Source organism: Heterocephalus glaber, unplaced genomic scaffold (assembly GCF_053883595.1).
Source record: "Heterocephalus glaber isolate CG9 unplaced genomic scaffold, H.glaber_assembly_v1.0 deba00001460, whole genome shotgun sequence".
Taxonomy (NCBI): Eukaryota; Metazoa; Chordata; class Mammalia; order Rodentia; family Bathyergidae; genus Heterocephalus; species Heterocephalus glaber.
Window position 1 is genome coordinate 8649663 of NW_028258307.1, and position 23225 is coordinate 8672887.

Genomic DNA, 23225 nt, shown 5'->3' on the forward strand with positions numbered 1-23225 from the left:
CTCCCAGGGTCTGCTGGTCTACCTGTGGTGGCTTCACTTCATGCCAAAGGATCTTGTGTTTGTGTGTCTCTGTGTGTGTACCTCCCTGGCTTCTAGCTATGGACTGCCAAATCCTTGTGTAAGACACAGACTCCTAAACTCAGAGAGGCCCAAAGCTGCAGTGTTGCCTGCTGGTTGGAAGAATCCTTTGCCAGGATTTTCTAATCTGTGAAGTGAGTTTACATCAGACAACCCCTGCCAAGTGGACTAGTCCCGTATTTCATTAATACAAGGCCACGTACTCATAGCCCATTGCCCATACTTCTGAGTCTCCATGGGTGTAGACATTTAACTCTTCAAAATGGATGAAATTTTTTTTAGGAAAAGCGAAAGTCATTTGGAACAAAAACTGGTAAACAGGGTGGGTGACATTCTTTGGAGTCTAAGTAGTAAAAAGGCTTCTGGTCACAGGAAATCTTGTCACCAGGTTCGACCTAGTTTGTCTTGCCTATGGACTTAGATGACAACTAAAGTCCTTCACAATGCTAAACAGGCTCTAGAAGAGAAAAAGAAACCCCAAGATGGACAGAGGTTGACTCTGAGGTAGACACTAAGAAGTCTGCCTGGTTTTCCTGCCCAGTGCATCCATTGCCCCTGCAATCCCTCCACTAACACTCTGGACAGCAGAAGCACGCCCAGGCTGCTGGTTGACTGCTTGGAATTTAAAAGCCCAGATGCATTTTTAAAACCCCAGCCGTACTACTTCCTCGAACCTTCTACATGAAAACAAATGGCACACATAGAAAGGCTCTGAAATCTCTGCAAAGATGATGTTTACAAAGTCAAGGCTGAGCGGGGTGTCGACTCACCAGTCCTTTATTTGCCATGTCCCGCTTTTAGCATGAAGTGGGCATTTCTGCTGTATCCTCCCTGGGAGAAAAATGGGATCAAATATTTTGGAAGGACTTTAATAGCATAAGTGAAAATAAAAACAAATTAGAATGTCGATACCTGAAAATATGCATACCTTGAAATTTAACTCATGATTTAACTCACAGCCCTCATCAGAAGCCCGATGTTCTGAAACTGCAAATGTTAATTCATTGAATTCCTCCTGGGACCAGAGAGGTTGAGGCCCTACCCCCATTCTACCAAGCAGACTAAATTTGCCCAGAGGAGTTCCTGCCTTGTCTGAGATGGTACAGAGGGGAAGTAGCAGAGCTCAGATTCAAACCCGGGCAGCTGGCTCAAAGGGCAGCTTGCACTGGCACCCAGAACTGAACACTACATGTGCCCTGCCTGTGTTCCGGGCAGTTTCAGCTGACCTGGGGTTACTGTGGTGTCTCCCCTTCCTCTCCAGCACCCTCAGCACCTGGCGCTTTAGGGTCAAAGGTAGCAGAGCATCAACAGATGCAGAGCTGGCTGTGCCTTTGGGAGCCTATAAGGTAATGGGGAGGGAGTTTTATAAATGACTCCATGAAATCAAAGGTGGTGTGGACTTGGAGGAAGGGAGGAGAGGAAGGAAGGGGCTCCTTGATGACATGGGCCCCAGCTCAAGGCCTTTCTGGTGGGGCAGAGGAGGATAGAAGTGGGCATGCCACTTCAGTGCTATTCAGTTTTTCTAGGATTGATGAAGATATTGTTGGAAAATGGCTTTGTTAGGAGACAGCCTCTCCAGGAAAGAGCCTGACCAGCTGGGATCCTCTTGCTTGCTTGATTTTGACGTTCCTGCCCCATGGTTAAGAGGAGAGAGGCTAAACTCAGGGATTAAGAAGACTTGATTTAAATTCCAGGGCTGCTACTGACCAATGGGGAAATTATATCAAATCTGAGCTTCAGTTTTCTCATCTGTAAAATGATGTCATCCAGTCTCACAGGCATGCTATTGTGATGACATGGGGTATCTTGCCAGTGCCTGGCATACAGCAGGCTCTCAGCCAAGTGCTCCCTCACCCAGTGGATTCACTGCCCAGGCCCCCATGAGCCCTCAGTACCTGCCCCACTGACCAATCTCTTCCTCTGGGCTTTAGCCTTGGATCCTCTCTTGTTTCTCCTTTCTGTGTCCTAAAAAGCTTTAGAATCTCTGGGGGCAAACCAGTGAGTGTGACTGTCTTCAGGCCCCAAGCTACAGGATATCCAAACGTTACACTCTCTTAAGTCCCATTGATTGACTGCCTCCCTCTCCATGCATGAAGGCAGAGGGTGTGCAGCTGGAGCAACCGCACCAGCTCAAAGCTGAGAACAAGAAGTGTCGATTTGTCCTGGAGTTGAGCTGAGGGGACTGTTAGTGCCTATGGGAAGGAGGCTGGTGTGTGGTCCCTGCTGGGGCCAAGCAAGAGCAGAGCAGGATTTGCTACCGTGACTCTGAGGAGGTCCCTGCAGGGAGGGCCCTGGGCTCCCAAAGTCACCTAATGTTTTCTGGTCAGAGCTGTCTCATCCATGTGCTGCTTCTTATAGAAAACACCTGGGAATGAGGTGAGGGTGTGATGACATGTCAGAATCATTTTCTTTCCTGGAGGAATCAAGTAAAGAGGCAGGGGACCCAGGTTCAAACCCTGGCTCTGCAATCTGCTAGCACCATTAGTTAAGAGTGAACCTTTCTGAGCCTCAGAAAGGTTGCTCTAGATCAGGAGTCAGCAAACTTTCTCTGTGAAGGGCCAGACAGGAGACACTATGGGTGAGGTGGCCTGTGGCATATCAGTTGCAACTATCAACTACCACTACAGCTCAAAGTCTGTCACAGGAAATATATCAACAACTGGGCCCGGTTGTGTGCCAATAAAACGTTATTTATAGAAACAGGTCCAGGCCCAGTCTGGTCCACAGTCCTAGATGTTCTAGATGCTGTCTGAGTCTGAGCTGTTAATCGCAGGCAGTTGGGGCACAGAATGATGGAGCAAGGGGTGATTGGTCCCTGGTGGGGCTGAAGTCAGCCTTGGCGTAGAGGAGGAGGAAAGGCAGGTCTGCCAGCGGATGTGAGCTCATGGGTGAGCTGGTGGTAGAGAAAGCTGGGTAAAGGGTCCTACGCTGGGCCAGGGGTGCAAGGATAGAAACCAGGTGGCCTCTGGGCCACAGCTTGGGGCTGTGTGTGTGCCACTTCAAGGTTGTGCTCTGCATGGGGACATGGGACCAGCAGTGTGCATGGGGCTGAAATCCAGCCGCATTAAACTCACCCATCTGCGCACCAGCTCAGGGCTGGACACCATTCCCTAATTTGCCCAAAGGCTTCTGCGTTTGAGTGGAGGACCTGTGGCACAGGCAAGCAGGGCTGTCATTCCGGGCTGGTGGGGAGAAGAGTCAGGTGGGCAGGTAAGTCTGGATTTGCCAGCAGGGCCCTGAGAACCCCACATGCCTGTCGGCGGGCCACTTCCCCTTTTCGATTCCCCTTTCATTATCTGCAAAGTGAGAGTGCAGAGCACCTACTCTCCAGGATCCTCCCGATGTAGGATCCTGTGGGGCTCTGCTGCTGGTGGATTCTGAGCTCAACAGCCCAGTGCAAGATGACTTGGAAGGAGACAAAATGCACCTCTCTTTCAGCGAATACTGCCACCCTGCTTGTTGCTGCAAATTTTCACCACAAGTCTTGTGCAGGGCTCTGGAAGGTTGGCATGGTGCTCACTTTGGGTAGTAGGGCCAGCCATGGGGGGACACCTCACTCCGTCCTGTTTCTTCTTCACAATGGCATTTCTAGGGAAGCCAGGCTTGGGACCGCGTGGAGCAATGGTCCCTAGCCCCTAGCCTGGCCTCCTTCCTAGGGGAGGGCACATTTGAGTCATACCTAGACCTGGAGACCATCCAGCAGCCAGAGATCATGGAGGAGACTCCTGCATGAGGCCCACCCAGGAAGAAAGTGACTAATTCCCCCTTAAACACCTCTGCAGGAGGGAGTTTGTTCAACCTTGTGGGGGCCTATACTCCGGGTGTGGAAGCTCCTCAGCCAGAGGGAGAGGCTTCCAGGAATAACGGTTCCTTGCTTTTTCCTAGACCCACACAGTGGCTGCCCCCTCCCATCTCCTTCCCTGCTGGCCAACATATAGGAGGTTGGCAATTTAAGAGAAAGGTCTCTGCTTTCACTCTAGTTCTTTTGAAAACCAGAGTCCAGCCTGGTTGGCCAAACAAACCCTCATGGGATGACACCTACTGGCTCAGTACCCCCTTCACTTTTGTCTTCTGTGGAAGATGAAAGGGCTTTTTTAGGAGCCCAGCAACCCGAAATTACTCTTAATTTCTGTTTTGTGAGCAAGCTGGCTGAGTATGAGGCCGTGGTGACAGGAAGGACCTGTCCTACAATGCTTCCTTCTGGGAAGTGTATTTATAGCATTTCTACCCTGACTGCCTGGGTGGCTGCCGAATTAACCTCTTCCACCTGAAGAAGAATTGACCTTATTGCTAATGAGATGTCGTCCATGGCTATTGCGATCCATGACAGTGATAGCCCTTCATTCCAGCCCCTCAAACTTACCTTCCTGCAATCGCACTGTGCAGTCCTGGCAGCCTTGCAGGACTAGAGTAGCCCCAGGCAGTTTGAGGAAGGTTTGTGGTGGACTGTGCTGCAGATGGGAGGTCGGGCTGAGCTGGCTCTGCTGGCTTTGGACGTGGGTTGGCAGGACTGGGAAGGACCTGCCTCGTTGAATCTGTATCTTGCACCAGACACCACTCAGTGAGCAGGCCCAACATCCTGGGGAAGGCTCAGCCCAGCTCAGGTTCTGGACATCTCTGTGGATTCAGGTGTCCATGACTTTAGAATGGACACTGGCGTCTTTCCCAGGAGGCTCCTTTAGAGTTCTTACAGCTTTTCCACAAGAGCTCTGACTTCTGTCCCTTGGGGCTACTGCCCCCGGCACCACTCCCTTCCTCCCCTGTGTCAAGCTAGGGCTACAAAAGGCTTAGGCACGCAGGATGGGGCTTAGACCTGGGTGTATGGCGTGCATGCAGATCAGCACCCTTAGTTGGTGTTAGAAATTCAGCTCTGCACAGACTTGGAATCTAGTCATTTTCTTCCTGGAGTCTCCTCCTTCATCCTTTCTCTTCCAGAGCCTTCTCCATATGGTTGGCTTCTTTCCTCCACCTTCTGGTACCTTCATTGTGCAGGCCCTGGGAAAGGCTTTTTCCTCCGAGTCTCTACTTTGGGTTGGAACTGGGGCATCATCTGCTACAGTTCCTGAGTAAGCTGCCCCCCGGTTTCATCTCGATAGCCCCTCTCACCTTCTGCCCGTTATTCAGTCCAGCTTCTCTCCTCCACGGGGAAGGCAGCAGGGAACAGAAACCCATGGGGAATGCACCGCTACATCGGGCAGTCATGCCACTCATGAGGTTTTCCCAGTGATTGCTGTTTTTCCCAGTAATTGGCCTCTTCAAATTTCACTGTGCACTTTCTATACCTCTCCATCAGTTTGGGGCAAAACTCTCCTCACTTGAATTAATTGGGAGTTTGAAAGGAGGCTTGTATAAATGAATAAAACCAGCTGAATTACAAAATTTTGCTTAAACAAAGAAATGAAGCATAATCTCTTTGAAGTGGATCCAGCCTTTTTAATGGCCTGTGAGACCCTCTGTGAGCTGGTCCTGATGACCTCTCTGACCCCCTCTCCAGCTGCCCACTCCCCGCTCACTCTCCACCAGCCATGGCGGCCTCCTTGCCGGTCTCTGTGCACCTCGCTGTCACTCACCTTCAAATCTTTGCAGGGGCTATGCCATATACCTGCACCTTCTCATCGCAGCTGGCTCCCTCCCTGCCTTCAGTTCAGCTAACTGAAGAGACTTTCCCTGTCTAGAACTTCCTTCTCGCCTCCTATCGTGGGACTTCCTGTTCTAACACTTTTCCAAAGCACTTGCTGTCTTCCACCAGAACATGTATACATATATGTTTGTGTCCACTCCCACACAGCTTAATGACAGGGATCTGTCCTGAGAACGACATGGATTTCTTCCTTGTGAGGATGTCACAGCATTTACCCAAACCTACAGGGTCCAGGTTGCTCACTCAACCTCATGCCCTCAAGAAACAGTAAACACAAGCTGCATGACGCAGTTGCTGACAGAACACAGCATGCTGTACTATAGAAACTTGTTTACAGGTAGAAGGAGTACACCCTAAAACAGTGATAGAAAGTATAGTAAATGTATTAACCAATAACATAGTGATTTATACCAAGTATTATGTACTCTACATCATTGTGTGTGCTATACTTTCATATGACTGGTCCTGCAGTGTCTTTGTTTTTACCACTACAGAAGAGCAATGTGTCACCATACGGGTGTTATGAAAGCTGTGACATCGCTAGGCGATAGAACTTTATCAGCTCCATTATAGCCTCATAGGATCTCTGCTGTTGTATTGGCAGGCAGTCTGTTGTTGACCAAAACATCATCACATCATGCAGCAAATGACTTTTCTGTGTGACACACACACACACACACACACACACACAGTGATTGAAACATACGGTGAATACTCGAAATTTAAAAAAATTTATTATAGTAAAAGACACATTGTCATTAATCCTCCTCACAATACTCTCCCTCAAACACTTTTATCCTATCATTTTTGCCACTTTCTGAAGCAGTTGTGGAAGTCCTCTTTTGTGTCTTCAGTTGTACTGTCATGGCTGCCTCGATGTTCTGAATTGATTCTAAGCATTTACCTTTTATGATCATTTTGACTTTGGGGAAGAGTTAGAAGTTGCGTGGTTACAGATTTGGTGAATAAGATGGACAAGGACACACTGTAATATTTCGATGAGTCTGCCTTTCTGTTGGATGGCACTGGGCAGTGCATTCACCATATTTTTGATCATACTTCCTAACAACACTCATGAAAAAGGACTTCAAAACTGCATCAGAAAGTGGCAAGAACGATGGCCTAGTATATTCAAAGTGGGGGGAGGGTTTTGAGGGGGGCTAATGGCAATGTATCTTTAAATGTAATGTATTTAAAAAATTTAAACATTCACTATGTATTCGATCACATCATGCATGTGTGTATTTGTTTAGGATATACCTCCTCTCACTAGAATGTAAACTCCAAAAGTAGGAGGGTCATCATTTTTTTTTTCTTCCCAGCTCTATCTTTAGCTTCTAGAACAGTGCCTATTTGTTGATGGACTGAGAAAAAGCAGACACGGAGTGTTAGTGTGTTTCGATAGACTGCTGAGGGCAAATGGGGTGAGAGAGGAGCAGAGGGATTCTGAAGTAGCATTAAAAAGTGGAAGCCAGGACAGTGCTGGCCCTAGCTACCTCTTTCCGATGGTTGAAGTAAGTCCATAGCCTTTACCTCACCCCAGGCCACAGGGTGTGTCATCGACAGCAGGGCTGAATTAGAAACCTGGACTCTGTTTCCTAGTCTGATCCAGGTTCTCCCACCCTGGAAATGGTTTCTTCTCTTGGGTAGTTACATGTGTACCCTGAGGTCACAGGTGGGTGATTCATTTTCCTAGCACAGAATAAAGGGAACTTTCGGTTCAACCAGTGGAGTGCCATCAATTTAGACCTGTAGGATCTGAATGAAGGTGTGTTATGAGACCCCAGGGTGTGCAGAGTCTCGGCTGCAGTCTCAGACCTCTGTTGAAGCAAGCAAGCTCAGCCTAGTTCACTTGCCGGCAGGCAGCCCCCTTACCACGGAGCTCACAGTCATCCCCAGCTTTCCTTCTGCATAACTGCTTACCTGGCTTTTCCCAGTCTCACTCTCCTACTCAAAAAAAAAGATGCCCAGCTCCAAAATACCACATCCACCAGCCTCTTTCTGAATTTGCACTGGACAATGGACTTGCCCTGCACCACAGCCAGTTGCCATAGATGGAGAAAGTAGCCAGGGAAAATCTACCCAGCACCATGCCTGGGTTGGGAAGGATTAATTGGAGCCTGGGAGACAGGGAAAGTAAGGGCAGGTGGGTTTTATTTACTAAGATGGAGCTAATGATAATAGAAGGGGAACATCAAGTCTTGGTTGTTCAGGTATGTGATTGAGACAGGCCATCAGCAGAGGGATAGAAGCTTGTTAGAAATCACTAGGCCAGTATAACTGAGATCAAGAGCTGCCTCTTGAAATGGGAAGGAAATAGACACCCCCTCAGGAAGGCAATTAGATTGAAAGATTCCGATGTGCTGGGTGAACAAACATATCTTCATAAAAAGTCTACTTGGGTGAGCAGCCACCTTAAGATAATGATCTTTCTCAACCTATCCTGATGGGAAGTAGGGGCATCCATCCTGGGCTAAAGGTCAGAGGTCAGAGGCAAAGGGGAAAACACAGGCTGGCTGATGGGAATTTCAGCTCCTCTGCTTCTTTAAAGACAAAGAAAGGAGGAAGCAGGAACAGCAAACCCTGGATCTTAGTTTTCTAAATTTACCAAGACTTGTGTATATAAAAATGCTCAGTTGGGCTGGGGATTTAGCTCAGTGGTGCCGCTGCCTGCCTCGCAAGCGCAAGGTCCCGAGTTTGATCCCCGGTACCAAAAGAAAAAAAAAGCTCAGTGTACATGTGACACTGTGTTGTCCCACCTGAGGAACGGGCAGTTGAGAGGCCTTGCAAAAGATGCTACCTCCTGGGTTTAACAGCTCAGCTGGGGTGAGGGGACCCCAGGTTTTTTTCTGTGTCCTATGATCCCATCCTGCAGTGAGGGGACACAGATAGAGTATGTGTGTATAACATTTGCACAGACTATATGTGTATCCGTGGCTTCTTGTTGGCAATGCATAAAGGGTGGAATTGGTTACCCCTTTATAATTTCTGAACCAAACCTTGCATTCCTTTTGGGGAAACTGACTGACTAACAGATCAAAGGGAAGAGGGCTAGGAAATGACCATACCATAGAGTCTGGCCTGTGTTGACCTGGCTGCTTGTGGTCTGAAGAACCTGATGGGGCCATTACTGGGCCTGGCAGAGGGTTGGGGGAGCCCGCATTGCACATGCTGCCTGCTTGCCTTCCTACATCAGGTTCTAGTAGAGAGCCTGCTGGCCTGGGGCCATCTCCCTCAGTGGCCCCTGGCGGCATTCTGTCTCTGATGATTTGCAGATAGTGGAGAATTTTGCAAAAGACTCTCACTGGGGCTTGAAAAAAATGCCCTTAATTACTTGGACATGGACTGAGAAAATCAAAGGGCAGGTGGACAGGAATTGGAGCTTCTACAGAGGCACTGGGAGAGGGACTGGCCTCTTCCATCTTCGTCTCTCTGTGCATAGAAGATGTTGCTCATAAAGCACGGATGGGATTTTGGACACTACCTGCTTCAGATGGGGTTCAGGATGTACCTGAACCATTTGGGGGCCCTAGGTGCCATACTGAAGTGACCATGTCCTTGAGGTAGGGACAGGCAAAGGGCTGGGGGTCCTGACAAGCTCCTCTCTAGTGTGAAGTAGCCACTCGTAGAGGGCCCAGGAGCTGCTGCTCCTCTAGCATGGTTGGGCTCTGCTACTGGACCCTTGGGGACAAGGAAGAGGGAGGAGGTGTTTGCCTCAGTCAGGAAAGCAAGTGTATGGTCTCTGTGCTGGACCAGGTCGCTTCTGACTGCATCAGTTTCCTCTTCTGTCAAAGGGGTAGTTTGGACCAGGCGGTTGGGCAGACAACCTAGAATGCCTGAAGTTGGTAAGGGCTGTCGGTGGCCAACTCATGAAGATGTGATGTCTCATCATGGACCAGCTCAATTTTCAGGTCTTTTAGTAAGTTCTAGCTTTAAATCTCAATTTGTCATTCCTAAAGGGAGTTGAGCGACATTAACTTTGAGGAGTCAGGGCAATGAATGAGCTAATGTGCATGAAGAGCCCAGTGCAGGATCTGGTACATATGAGGTGTAATCAACATATATGGTGAGTGTTTAAATAAAAAAAATTATTACAGTAAAAAGCACATTGACATTAACCATCCTCAAAATGTTCCCCATTGCTTCAAACACACTTATCCTATCATTCTTGCCACTTTCTGGTGCAGTTCTAGAAGACCTGTTTCGTGAATGTCTTTAGGAGATACAATAAAAAAGATGGTGAATGCTGCTGCTGAGTGCCTGCCAATGGAAAGGTGGGCTCAGAAACAGTGTTTCCTTGTTCATCTTATTTGCCAGATCTTGTACCATACAACTGGTTCTTCCTCAAAGTAAAAAATGACCATAAAAGATAAACATTTCGAATCAATTCAGGACATGGAGGTAGCTGCAACTGTACAACTAAAGACACTCATGAAAGAGGACTTCCAGACCTGCTTCAGAAAGTGGAGAGAGTGATGAGTGTGTTTTTTGAGGGGGATTAATGGTAGCATATCTTTTACTGTAATAATCTAAAAAAAATTTTGTAAACATTCACTGTAGTTTTGGATCACACTGAACTGTAGGCTCTTAACCAAAAGATTTCCTTCTGATTTCCTTTTTCCTTGTTTACTCCCCACTGCTCACACCTACATTCTTCTCATTCAGTTGCTGAGCCAACTTGGACAGCTGGAAAGCTGTGAAGGGGACTGTGTTAATTTGATTCTGTCTCTAAATGGTGCATCTACTCTTCTCCATTGGAGGTTGCTGTAAGTCCCAGTCTCTTCTTGAAGGCTTACAGGGTCTCAAAGCCCATTCTGCAGGGCATCGTTCATTACAGACAGTGTCCCTTAAGTGTGGCTATGTATGGTGGCAGACCTTAGTATGGGAAAAGATCATCTTTGGTGTTAGACCACTGTAGGAAAGATCAGATTCCCCTTTGTGTTTTGATACCAGAAGACTCAGTCAAATTTTGTCCCCCACAACTATAATTCCCAAAATCTTTCTACCACCCAACTTCTTTTCACACATCTTTCCAGGTAACCGAAATTTCCCCAAGTGTGGAGAAGGGCCCATTTCAGTGCTTGGGGAGGATCTATGCTGGTCTCCATGAGACACTGTCAGGCTGATTGGCTCATTTCCTTTCTATTAACTCCGTGTTCACATGCACAGATATACAGATGCGTGAACACGCACATACAACTCTAAGTCCCTTGAGGCCAGGGAGGTGTCCTTCCACCCAGCACACCCAGAACACCTGGTGTCTGAAACTTACAATATGCTCAAGAAATGCTTGTTGAATCATGAGATGAATAGAAGAACAAATGGTTAAACAGAGCGCTTTAGGCCAGGTGCCATGTCTCCTTTCTTCTTCCCTTACTAGTCTGTGGGTTTTGAGCTTTTACAATGACTGCCTATCTTTTTATCATAAATACAACTTGAAAGCACTTGGGAATTGCGTGGGGCTGGGGTAAGTAAATGAAGTAAATAATTTCACCTCTCCTCCACGAAACTTTCTTTGCAAACCCCCATCAGCGATGCCCTGGGGCTCAAGGATGTAGACTCTGGAGTAAACAGGAAGCACCCACCTTCATCCTGCTCTGTCTCCAAACAGCTGGGGACCTGGGCAAATCCTTCAGCTTTCTGACCTTCAGTGGGCCTGCTTGTGAAAGGAGCTAGTGGCGGCTCCCTCGAACAGCAGAAGGTCACACAAGAGCACAAGAAGGTCACATGAGAAGGTGAAATGGGGAGCAGAGTATGAGGCCCCCAGGAAGTGGCTCCCTGGCACAGTAGTGCTGTGTGTCCTGGGGGTGTTGGCTCGAGAACGTAAGCCCCCTTGAGGTCAGGTGTTTTGCGCCCTTCTTATCTCACCTTGGCTGCCTGGGTCGGGACTGGGTATACTAGTGTCTAGATCCCTGGATAAACTTCTGGCCACCACTAGAAAGTCTTGCTCACACAGTCTGGCTCTTGGACTCAGCACACAATGTAGGTGGGGCTGTGGGCAGCTGACTCCCTATTTCATAGGGACAGGAATGCCTTCCCTCCCCTGTGTTGCTGCCTTCACCATCAGCAGAGACATTTAGGTGGCACACAGAGCCCACCTCAGGATATTCACTATCCTAGCAGGAGCAGGAGCTTCAGGTGCCTTCAGGGAGGCAGCTACAACCCCAGCACTGGCTGAGCCAACTGCAGCAATCACCTGTAGTTCCAATGTGCAGGTATGGAGTTCTGTCTGTGCTTCCAAAGTGGTGTCTCCCAAACAGCTCTTTCCATTGAATTCTCTGTGAGAAGCTCAAGGGCCAGAGAGGTTAAGTGACAGGAAAGAGCTCACACAGCTGGTCAGCGGCACAGCTGGGAGAGGAGCTGCAGCCTGGGGCCCCAGGTCATTGCTCTCTGGCCTGTGCCAGACAAGAATGATGCGAGGGATTGTGTGGAGCAATTGACACCATCTCTGTCTCATCTTTGTTCCAGAGAGAGTGCCAGAATCCAACCAGTTGTGGCGTGGACACTGAGAGCACCTGGCTTTCTATGGAGGCCACCTTCACCCTCGGCTGCCGTGGTCTGAGGGCATCAGGGGGAGACGAGGGCTAGTGCTGAAGGCTCTGATGTGTCTCTGGGGCTGGGTTCAAAGGCAAAGGCTTCAACAGGCAGTACTGCAAAGACAGTGTTAGTGACATGGCAGAGGAGGGGAGGCTGTGCATGGAGAGGAAAGGCTCGGAAGCTGAATCCTGTACACACCCCGGAGAGGGCACTGGACACATGCACAGATGGCATTTAGGACTTTCCAAATGTGAATCGCCATATAAAATCAAACCCACATTCAAGGGCCTTTAAAGCGTAGCCTATTTATTCAGCCAATCTTTATGAAGCCCTGGCGGATTTATAATCCAGGCAGTAACTTGCTCCACACTGCTGAGAGCTGGCTGTCTGCCCTGGGCTAGAAGAACAGCATCTCTCTCTGCCTGGATAGACTGAGTCTCAGCCCCAGGGTCGAGTGACAAAGGAGGCTTTCGAGATGCTCCAGAGTGAAGGAGACAGGTGGGCACACAGTGGCAGCGGGAAAGTATGTGTGATCTACCTGCTATTCTCCTGCCACCCTGAGAACTGACTTCCCCAGCTTTGTCCTCTGGAAATCTTTGTTGGCCAGGAGCCAGAGATACTTGGCTCATGATACTTATTTACTTGGAACCTCAATTTTTATGTTTTTGAGAGAGAGTTTCACTATGCAGTTCAGGCTGGCCTTGAACTCACTATGTAGCCCAGGCTGGCCTCGGACTTGGGGCAATCCTCCTGCCTCAGCCTCCCAAGTGCTGGGAGTACAGGTGTGCGCCATCACACCCAGTTATCAGAACTTTTCATCCAGAGCCTATTATGTGCTGACACTGGGAATCCTAAGGCAAAATGCCTCTTAAAAGTCCCTTGCAAGGTGGGGCCTACAGCCTAGGCTTTCCCTTGCAGGGTGTGGGAGACTTGCCTCGCACACTGAGAGAAACCCCTCACACACTGGCCCTTTCCCTACACCTTCGCAGGGAGCCTGGAAGAACTTGGTAGTCTGTCTGGGAAGACCCTGAGCCTGGCACGCTTTCTTTTCCTTTGAGTTGGCAGGCTGTTTGCTGAAGATTTGAAATGTAGTCTGGTCTAGGGAGCAAACTCCTTTCCTGCAACTGGGCAAATGCACACAGCTCTGCTGTGGTTTCCTGCAAGAGAACAGCCCAGGCCTTCAGGGCTGCCTCTCCCACTTCTGCTGGGGAGTGTTTGTGCTAATTATTTGCTGCCTCAGTTACATAACCAGGCCCCTGTCAGCGGTTTTCTGCTGGGAACTTCTGTGAAGTTTGGGTTTGCTGTTCAGCAACCCTTTCTGATGAATGCTCTGGGAAGTGCATGGTGCTGAGATTGTGCCTCTGCCCCGAGGGGCCCCATGTGCTGCTGGGTGCTCACTCAGACCGCAGGACCCTTGTCATGTGTGTGCTCAGGAGTCTCAGTTTACATGGGCAGCTCCTTATAAGGACAACTTGGAAACTACGAGTGATCTGGCTCTGGCCACCACTGGAGAAGGGATGATTTATTGGAAAGGGACACAGTATGCCAGAAAGAGTGATCCTTATACAAAGTACCCCTGTCACTTGAGCCCAATCTCAGATCCTTTTGAGAAATGTAAAGCTTAAGCTTGAAACTCCATTAACTAAAATCTCATTAGTGGCAATGATAGTAGCTACTATTAATTGAGTGCTTTTTAGGCAGCAGATACTGGGCATTTAACATGCATTATCTTATTTAATCTCATTAACAGTTCTCTGAGGATGTGTTATTCTCCTTTCCATGACACAAGCATGGAAACTGAGGCTGCAAAAGGTTTAATACCTTGTCCAAGACCACTTGATTTTATTTTATTTTTTTTGATGTTTATTAAATGCTTTATTTAAAGATTTTTAACATGAAAAAGAAGGTACACAAATACACATTACATTATGATGACCAAGGCAGTATTCTACATGACAAAAATCAAAACAAAACAGATTTATAAAGTAAATGTCCTGGCACTGAACAAGATGTTTGAAATTAATCCAGGCTTCATATGCATAAAATGATCTGACCACAGGCTTATGCAAAATAAATTATTTCCGAGAACACCAAAATGCCAATTATTCTGTCTGTAAACTGCCTTATTCCCAGTGAATGTTTTGAAAGACCTACTATATAATATGAAAAGAACTAGCGTGACACTTAAAGATGGCGAAAAAAAAGAATATAGTTAAAAACATATTTGTAGTGCAGTTCTGCATGAAATATGCAAGTCAATCTTACTACTTAAAAATCTATACTTTAAATTAAAAACAAAAGGGCCGGGGATTTAGCTCAGAGGTTCCGGCGCCTGCCTTGCAAGCGCAAGGTCCTGAGTTCGATCCCTGGTACCAAAAAAAAAATAAAAAATAAAAAATAAAAATACCTTAAACATATTTCTTATATGTTGCAATTCTCTATAATTTTATGCTGTGGATAATGCTTTTTGCTTTAAAACAATTTCCAGACATTAAGAGAAATATATATGTCTCACAAATGAATAAGCAGATGTCTATAAACATTTTCCTTTATGTTTTTATTACTTTCAAACTTGAAAATTGAAGAAAAGGTAATAAAACTAAAAGCTTTGGAAAAGTTACAATTCTAATGAAATGGGGTACCTCAAAAAAGATAAAAAGGTAATTAAATGCGTACAAATTTTAAATCATTCTAAATTTAAAACTAGTGTACCTAAAATTAAATTTTGTTCAGATTGTATCATTATAACCTATTTAGAAAATGATGGTTACTTTTCAAGTCCTTTGCATAAAAATAGGACTAGCACAGGAATGCTATAGATCTGGTAACTCTTTAAATAATAAATTACTGACCAGTAATTTCGATAAAAATATTTTGAAGAACTTTGCCTCTGAAATGAATTCTACTATGTATTTCATGTGTTATCCTACTAAATAAAAAAACTTAACTAAGGAGATAGAACTATAATATATATGTGTTTTCTGCAGATTAATTTAAAAGTGTTATAATTTTTTGGATTCCCTGAAGACTACATAAACTGGGGTCCAAAAGGTATAGGTAATACGGTTTGAGATCAACAAGCATAGGTAAGACATTCTACTTAAAAGACAAATTATTTTCTTGTATAGTACGTAACTAGAAAAAGTATTATACTTTCTGTCTCCACTCAACAAATGGAATGTTTTCATTTATCAACAAAAACATTCAATATTCCCTATTATAGACTGTAAGGATCAAGTATTAATCTAAATATAACTACAAAAAATAAATTAAAATTAGCTTCTAGACAGTTATGAAATGGTTCATTGAATCCAGGCTGGTAACCAGTTTTTCCAAGCATTAAATAGTAATAAGCAGAATGCATAGTTGACAAATGAGGATCAGACCCACTCTTCTTCATACATTGAAAGACTATTGATATACTCCAAACCTGCAAACTTGTATCCTTCCATTTTGCTTACGATGTCATTATCATCTGGGGTGAGCTGGACAGGCTCCTCAGTAAACAGAATCAAAGTTGTCCAACCCGAATCCCTCAGACATATTTGGTTTGAAGGGAGGCACTACTTGCTTTTGCTCCATCATGTCCCAGTCGACATTTTGAAAGAATGGATGCTCCTGAACATCAGCAAAGCCCCTCTGAGGATGGCAACCCAATCGTTCCTTTGGGTCCCTGCTCAGAAAACTCTTCAGGACACTTGCAGCTTCTACAGACAGACACTGAGGTATGCGAATTTCTCTTTCCAAAATGACTTGATAGAGATTATTGTTTGAGTTTTGGTCAGGGTTATCAGAGCTCTCATCAAGTTGAAAAGGAGACTCTCCAATCAACATCTCATACATCAGTACTCCGAGAGTCCACCAGTCCACACTGAAACCATAATCTTCCCCCTTACAATTTCTGGAGCCAGGTAATTAGGAGTGCCACAGAAAGTGCTGGTCACATCTCCAGGCTGTAAGCCTTCCTTACATATGCAATAGTCAGTGAGTCTAATGTGCCCTTCTGAGTCCAGTAGAATATTGTCCATTTTCAAATTTCTATACAGTATCCCTCGCTGATGAAGATAGTTGAAGGCTAAACTGACTTCTGCAGAGTAAAACCTGGCATGTTCTTCAGGAGGGATTCTTTGTTGTTGCGGATGAAACATCAGATCTCCACCACTTACATAGTCTAGAACAAAGAACAGCCTGCTTTCTGTCTGGAAGCAAGAATGTAGTCCTACAAGAAAAGGATGATTAGTGGGCTGCTGTAAAACGTGCTTTTCTGTCTGTACTTGATCAGTGTTGACAAGCTCTTTTTTCATTGCTTTCATTGCATACACACGACATGATTTTTTCAGCTGGGCTAACAGTACTTTCCCATAACTCCCTCTGCCTATCACATGAAGCAAATCAAAGTCCTGAAGACCTAAACTAGGTGAAGATTTGCCACTTTCCCTGTTGTTCCCTGCCTCATTCTCTTCACCAACAACTTGTTCTAAAGCCTCATGAGTTGCAAGTTTCTGTGGGGTCTCTGTCTGTGCAGGGTCTGAAGCCAAGGATGATGGATCAACTGGCATCAGGGCGTCTGATGGTAAAGAATGCTGCCCACATTCAACTGTGACAAATGTGTGGCACTTCTTGTGAACTGAGAGTTTACATTTGGTGCACTTATATACCTGGCGGCCAAGTCCCCCCACACGGTCTGTGCAGACAGCACAGTGAGCATGCCTGCTGAAGTATTTGGCTTGAAAAGTGTGGCCATTAGCACAATACACTTTTCTCCAGCGGCCTGCAGCTCTGTGGTGGATGGATTTCTCTTCTCCGGGACAAGGCACTTTAGGATGTTCTGGTATACAAGGCGGTACATGAACTAAGAGTTCATTTTGAGAACATGAGTTTTTCAGTCCAGAAAGCCTAAAGGGCTCTTCTAACTCCACCTGAGGTGACACAGTGTATGAGTCTCCTTCCTCATCTACCCAGTCTGTGGTGAAAAGCTGTTTATTGTCCAAACACCGCATATCTTGATCTTTATCACAAAGGCCCGCAAGGGAGATGGAATTCTCAAAAGATGTTGTCAAGATGTCTCTTCCCAAAATCAGGGCTGTTCGGGTAGAGGTGTAGGTCATGGAGATGCCTAGGAAGAAGGGACCATAGACGGGTTGGCTGCCCAGGAAAACGGGCAGGAAGAGCTCAGAGAATGAGTGCGGCCTGACTTCCTGCAGGGACCACACTGGCCTGAACTCTGCAAGGCTGTCTGTGAAGTTGTTTCTGATAGTGGCAGGCAGGCCTGGGTGGATGTACACCGGGCTTCTCAGTGTCTCTCGGGGGCTGCTGGCTGTGACTTGTCTCCCCTACTGGACTTTGACTCTCTAGGTTTTTTGTGCCCAGGTCTGGGGAGACCTGCCCAGAGCTACGGGGTGTTTCTTGGCCTGGTGATAGTTCCCTTGGGCTCTTTCCAGTTTCTGTGCCTTTGGTATTTGGGCTTAGGGAGACTTCACAGAGGTACCTTGATTTTGATAGGTCACTGGTCATCACTCCCCTGGAGACCGTCCCTGGGGTGTCTGTGACAGTGATGTGGCTGCTGCAGTGTGGCCTGTGGCCTCTGGATGGAGTCAGCCATCTTCCCAATCTTTCACAGATACTTTCTCTGCCTGGGGTCCTGAGGCTGCGGCCTCGAGAAGTGGAGAAGCAGCTCAGCATGTTCGCTGTTGACCATCTCTGGCCAAGTGAGCTTGGGAGATGGTCGGTACTATATTGTGACGCCCATTAGAAGGGTTCCAAGTTCTGTGTGAAGATGTTGCCAAGGAAGTGAGGTCATGTCTTGGGGTTCCACAACCGGAGTTCCCCCTGTGATGTGAAAATCCTATGGCCCATCTTTTTCTTCATACTAAATAAATCAGTGCCTATTTATTTATTTCTTTATTTGAAAAGAATGAGGCTGATCACCACAAGGTCAGTTAGCCTTAGATTAGAAGTTTGAGACTCTCAGGGCCATCTCCGACCTCCTCACAGAGATTTTATAATTACACAAGGTGGACACTTACGTGCAAAATAACAATTCACATTCTTAGGGTAAATGGTGTCATGAAAACAGCCTTCGGCGCTGTAGAAGGGTGTGAACACAGGAAGTGCACAGCTGCCTCCCTGCAGCCGCTGATATAAGACTGCAGCCTCTCCTGCTTCCGAAGTTCTGGGTGATGTCGAGGCCTTCGGACTTAGTCTCACTCTTAGTGAAATCAATTCCGAGTCCATCTGCCAGGAGTGCTAGTGATATGGCCCAGGTAAGGGCAGCCAGCCACGGGACTCAAGCCTCTTTTGTTCTCCTTGTTTCTTTATTTTATGTTCTCTAAGTATGTTTTGATTTTTGAGTCTTTTGCTCGTCTGTTTTTCATTACTATAAAAAAATATCTGAGATAAATCAACTCCTAAAGACAAAAGGGTTGTTCTGACTTCCAACTTTGGAGGTTCCAGTCCCAGATGGATTCACCCATTGCTTTGAGCCTGTGGGTTCAGAGTGCACCATGGTGGAAGTGCGTACTTCCTTCATGGCAAGTGAGTGAAGAACCAGGTCCCACAGTCCCTTCCAGTGCCTGTCCCAGTGATCCCAAGACTGTCCAGAGGCCTGTCCCTGAAAGTGTCCACCTGAGGACTTGGCCTTTAACATGCAGGCCTTTGGAGGACATTCAGGATCCAAACTATCGCAGTCCTTACCGTCATGGCTCCTCACGCTTTGTTTTTTTTCCCTTTGGGACATTCATCTGCCCTCGTGATATCAATTACTATTTCTGTGCTGATTCCAAATCAGTCTAAGTTTGTTTCTTCCTCACAGTAACCTCATGTAAGGGGAGAAATTCATTCAAGTTCACCCAGGGTGGTATCATATTCAGTACCACAGTGTCATACTGAAAGTCCAGACCAGGAAAACTGGGAAGCTTGGTCACCACACCTGTGACACAGGTGCTGTTGGCCAAGGCAAGTTCATTATGAAAAGGATGTAGCTTGGCTGACAGGACTTCATTTTCATAGACTTTTTTAAAAGACTCTGAGAACAAGTCTAATAATGTCTTCACATGGTTTATATGATTTAAGAAAACTTCACAAGTAAAATAATTTAAGCACAATGACTTCTTAGAGTTCCTCTTGCCTTGGGTGGTGTTGGAGTGGCTCTAAACACATTTTTGCTGGATCTGGGCCCTATTTCCAGATGTGATATTGGATATTGTCCAACATGCTTCCTTTTTGATAGATTCTTTAGGGCTACTCAGCAAATGCAATAAACTCTGAAGAGCTGAGCAATTCAAAATTACCTGTGTTTGAATATCATCCCCTGTGACAATGTTTCCCACAGCCCGCAAAGCAGGAGAAGCCACTTTATAATCATTATGCATAAGTAGCTCCACAAGTCTCCTACATACTCCTGCATCAATGACTGCTTGAATTTTATCATTGGGTCCATCTGATAGATAGGAGAGGGCCCAGCAGGCATCAGCCAGTACGTCAGTGTCGTTGACAAAAAGCAACCAGGAAAGCACATTCAGACAAGGGGAAACCTTTGCAAATTCTGGAGGTGGACTTTTCCCTCTACAGAGATTAGACAAAGCCCATACTGCATTCCGGGTCATGGTCAGGTGGTTTTGTTTTGAAAATAACTGCAGAAGAGGAGGAAGGATATTGCAATCTAGGACATAGTCCTTGCACATGGTACTATCTCCAGCAATGTTGCCCAGAGCCCAGACTGCCTGTTCCTGGACATCTTCAAACTCTGAGCTGAGCAATTCTATGAAGATGGGCACTGCTCCTGTCTAAATCACAATCCGGGTCTGAAGAGAATTTCCTGAAGCAATATTTGTCAGTACCCAAGCTGATTCAAACTGCAGTGTACAATTCCCTTTTCATTTGAGGAATTCCACAGACCTGGCCACAACTCCTGGTGTGCTGATAACTTCATCAATAGGAGGGTTAGGTTCTTTTGAAAGCAGTTTTCTGAATTTCTGTGTTGCAGAAAGTTGGTGCTCTGGGCTATTAGAAACTATCATCTCAATCATGTCAGAAGTAATAACACCACCTGGTGCCATCTCCATGTTATTGATCTGGGCCTCATGAAAGCCACCATCTGACATGACTTCTTCTTCTGTAGCATCATTTCTTCACTTGAATAACTGCTCCTCTCTGTTCTGCTTTTGTAGCTGTAATCCTTCTTCCTTCCCCCTTCTATGCATCTCATCCAGATTTAGAGATTTGTTCTTGTAACTTTTCAGGTGAAAGTTCTCTTTTCCTGGGGTGGTCATGATTTCGGCCTGAGGCAACTGATCCCGGTGCCACTGCTAGGGTGCGGTGCTTGCTCGCCGGCCCGCCTTACCTCTCCCGCTCACAACCTCCCAGAGCTGGTCCGCTCCTTGGCATTGCTCACCAGGCCTCTCTCTCCAAGACCACTTGATTGTGTAAGTGACAGTGCTGTGTCGAGGGCTGGGTTTGGACCCAGGGCTTCATGTTTATCAATTTGATTACTTGTTCATTTTTACAAATGCGTATATTGGATGTCTTTTCATGTTTCAGCACAAGGATGCAAATGAAGTCTCTGGAGAAGCTCAGAGTCTAAAGGGTTGGGGAACCTTCTGCAATGCAAATAGTGTGCGTGTAGGGTAAGGGGATGTGCACAGCACATAGCAATGGGGTGCTCCAAGGAGATGGCACATTAAGGTTCTCCAGAGAGGCAGCCAATAGGGTATATGTAAAATGAGATTCAGAATAAGGAATAAGCCCATACAATTATGGGGGCTGAGAAGTCCCATGATCTGACATCTGCCAGCTGGAGACCCAGGAGAGTGGTGATGTAAGTGTAGTCCAAGTCCAAGGCCTGAGACCCAGGGACACTGATGCTCTAAGTCCCATTCCAAGGATAGGAGGAGACTGATATTCCATTTCCAGCAGGCAAGCAGAGAGACAGCATTCAGCCTTCCTCTGCCTCCTTATTCTTTTTGGATCTCCAATGTATTGGATGGTGCCTACCCTCACTGGGGTAGGGGGCAAATCTTCTTTACTCAGTCTATGCTTTAAATGCTAAGCTCTTCTGGAAGCACAAAAATAACATTTAACCAGATGTCTGGGCACCACATAGCCCAGTCAAGTTGAGATATAAAAGTGGCCAGCACAGTAGTTGAGTTTTGGTGACTGTTGGTGTATGAAAAGGCTTAGGTGGCTTTCTGGAAGTGGTGGGTACAAAGATGAGCCGGAGATGCCAGGCAGTACGAGGAGGGGCATCTGGCAGGAGTACCATGTGCAAATGCACATGGAGGTGGAATGATTGTTGCCTCCAGGAACCCTGGGTTTGTAGTGCATCTGGAATATGATGGACCCTGAAGCCAACAGGATGTTAATATATATGGGGGAAGGCTCCTGTGAATGAAGGGAGAGCCTAAATGTGAAGACAAGGAGAAATGTATTTCAGCAGCTTCAATGTTGCCTGGGTCCATTTCTTCCATCCACAAATGCTTCTCTCTCTCTGATCTTTAAAATTTAAAGCCCATTTTGATATCATGCCCCTTTGATATCAATGTCATATTGCTCTGTGGTCTGAATGTATGTCCCTTCCCAAATTCCTATGTTGAAACCTAACCCCAAGGTGGGCATTAAGATGAAGGACCTTTGGGTTCATATATGACATTCTGAAAAAATCAAATCTGGAGAGAGGAGAAAAAAAAATCAGTGGTTGCTAGGCGTTAGTTGTGAGGAAGAAATGAACAGGCAAAACAGGATATTCAAGGAAGTGAAACTATAGTATTCTGTATGGTGTAATGGTGGATAAGTGCCATTATGCCTATTTCCAAATCCATAGAATTTATATCACCACGAGAGAACCTAAAGGCAATCCATGAAGTTTGGGTGATAACTATTTGTCAATAAAGGTTCATAAGTTGTAACAAATACACTACAATGGTGGGTTGATAGTGGAGGCTGGGCCTGTAGGAGGAAAGGTGTATGTGAAAACCATCTTTTCCTTCTCATGTTGTTAAAATCAAATGGCTCCCCAAAATAGTTTTAAACAAAATTTTGCCTTAAAAAAAGATGAATCTTTGCGAGGCAGTTACATCATGAGGGCCCCATCCTGTGAGTGGGATTACTTCCCTTACAAAAGAGGCTTGAGAGGAAATCTCTCTTGCCATGTAAGAACACATAGAAGACACCATCCATGGTGCAGGCCCCTTGATCTTAGGTTTGCTAACCGCTAGGACTATAAGTGCATTTCTCTTGTTAATAAATTATTCAGTCTAAGATACTTTATTATAGCACCCAAATATTAAGACCTGCCTTAAGCTACCACAAGCTACCATAGCTGTGTACTCTGGGGTGTCTGAGAATCATAGCTCTTTGCAAACTCCTCCTCCCACATAGGAAGTGCCCATTAAACTTACTTGTAACTTGTCTTCTATTCTTCTCTTGTCCCTCCTGCCCATCTGTTCACCTATGTGACACTGAACAGTGCTAACCCTGAACTGGACGTTTAGATTTAGATAAAATTAGATCACATGTCTGACACAGCCTGCCAAACTTCTTCAATATCCCTTATGTCCTTTCATAACATCCCAAATAATAGGAGGAAAGTGGGAAAAGCCAGGGTGAAATTTGGCCACAGATACTATTATAGTAAGGATGGCTGGGTCACATGTAAATTCAGATTTCAAACTTGCTATTGTGCTCCTTCATTGCACACCTGCCTGGTCTCCACTGGAACTGATTTTCTTTCCACATCCCACTACTCATGTTCTTGGCTGGAAAGATTTAAGATCATAAAGAGGTCAATGCCACTAGTGTTAATTTATATATTTAGCACAGTCCTAATAATATATCAAGTATTCTCTCCTCTGGAACTAAACAAAGTATTTTAAAGTTTGTATTAAAAATAAACAAGTAAGGAATTTGAGAAATACCTTAAAAAAGAAAAGAGTAATATGGGGAGACAATTCAAAAACATTGAATAGTCTCAATC

The 23225-nt window shown here is 46.0% G+C and overlaps 1 pseudogene; it reads right to left on the reverse strand.

Moving 5' to 3' along the window:
• Nucleotides 1-14974: 14974 nt before the first annotated feature.
• On the reverse strand, nt 14975-18120 carry LOC101700768 (protein kinase C iota type pseudogene; annotated as a pseudogene).
• Nucleotides 18121-23225: the final 5105 nt, after the last annotated feature.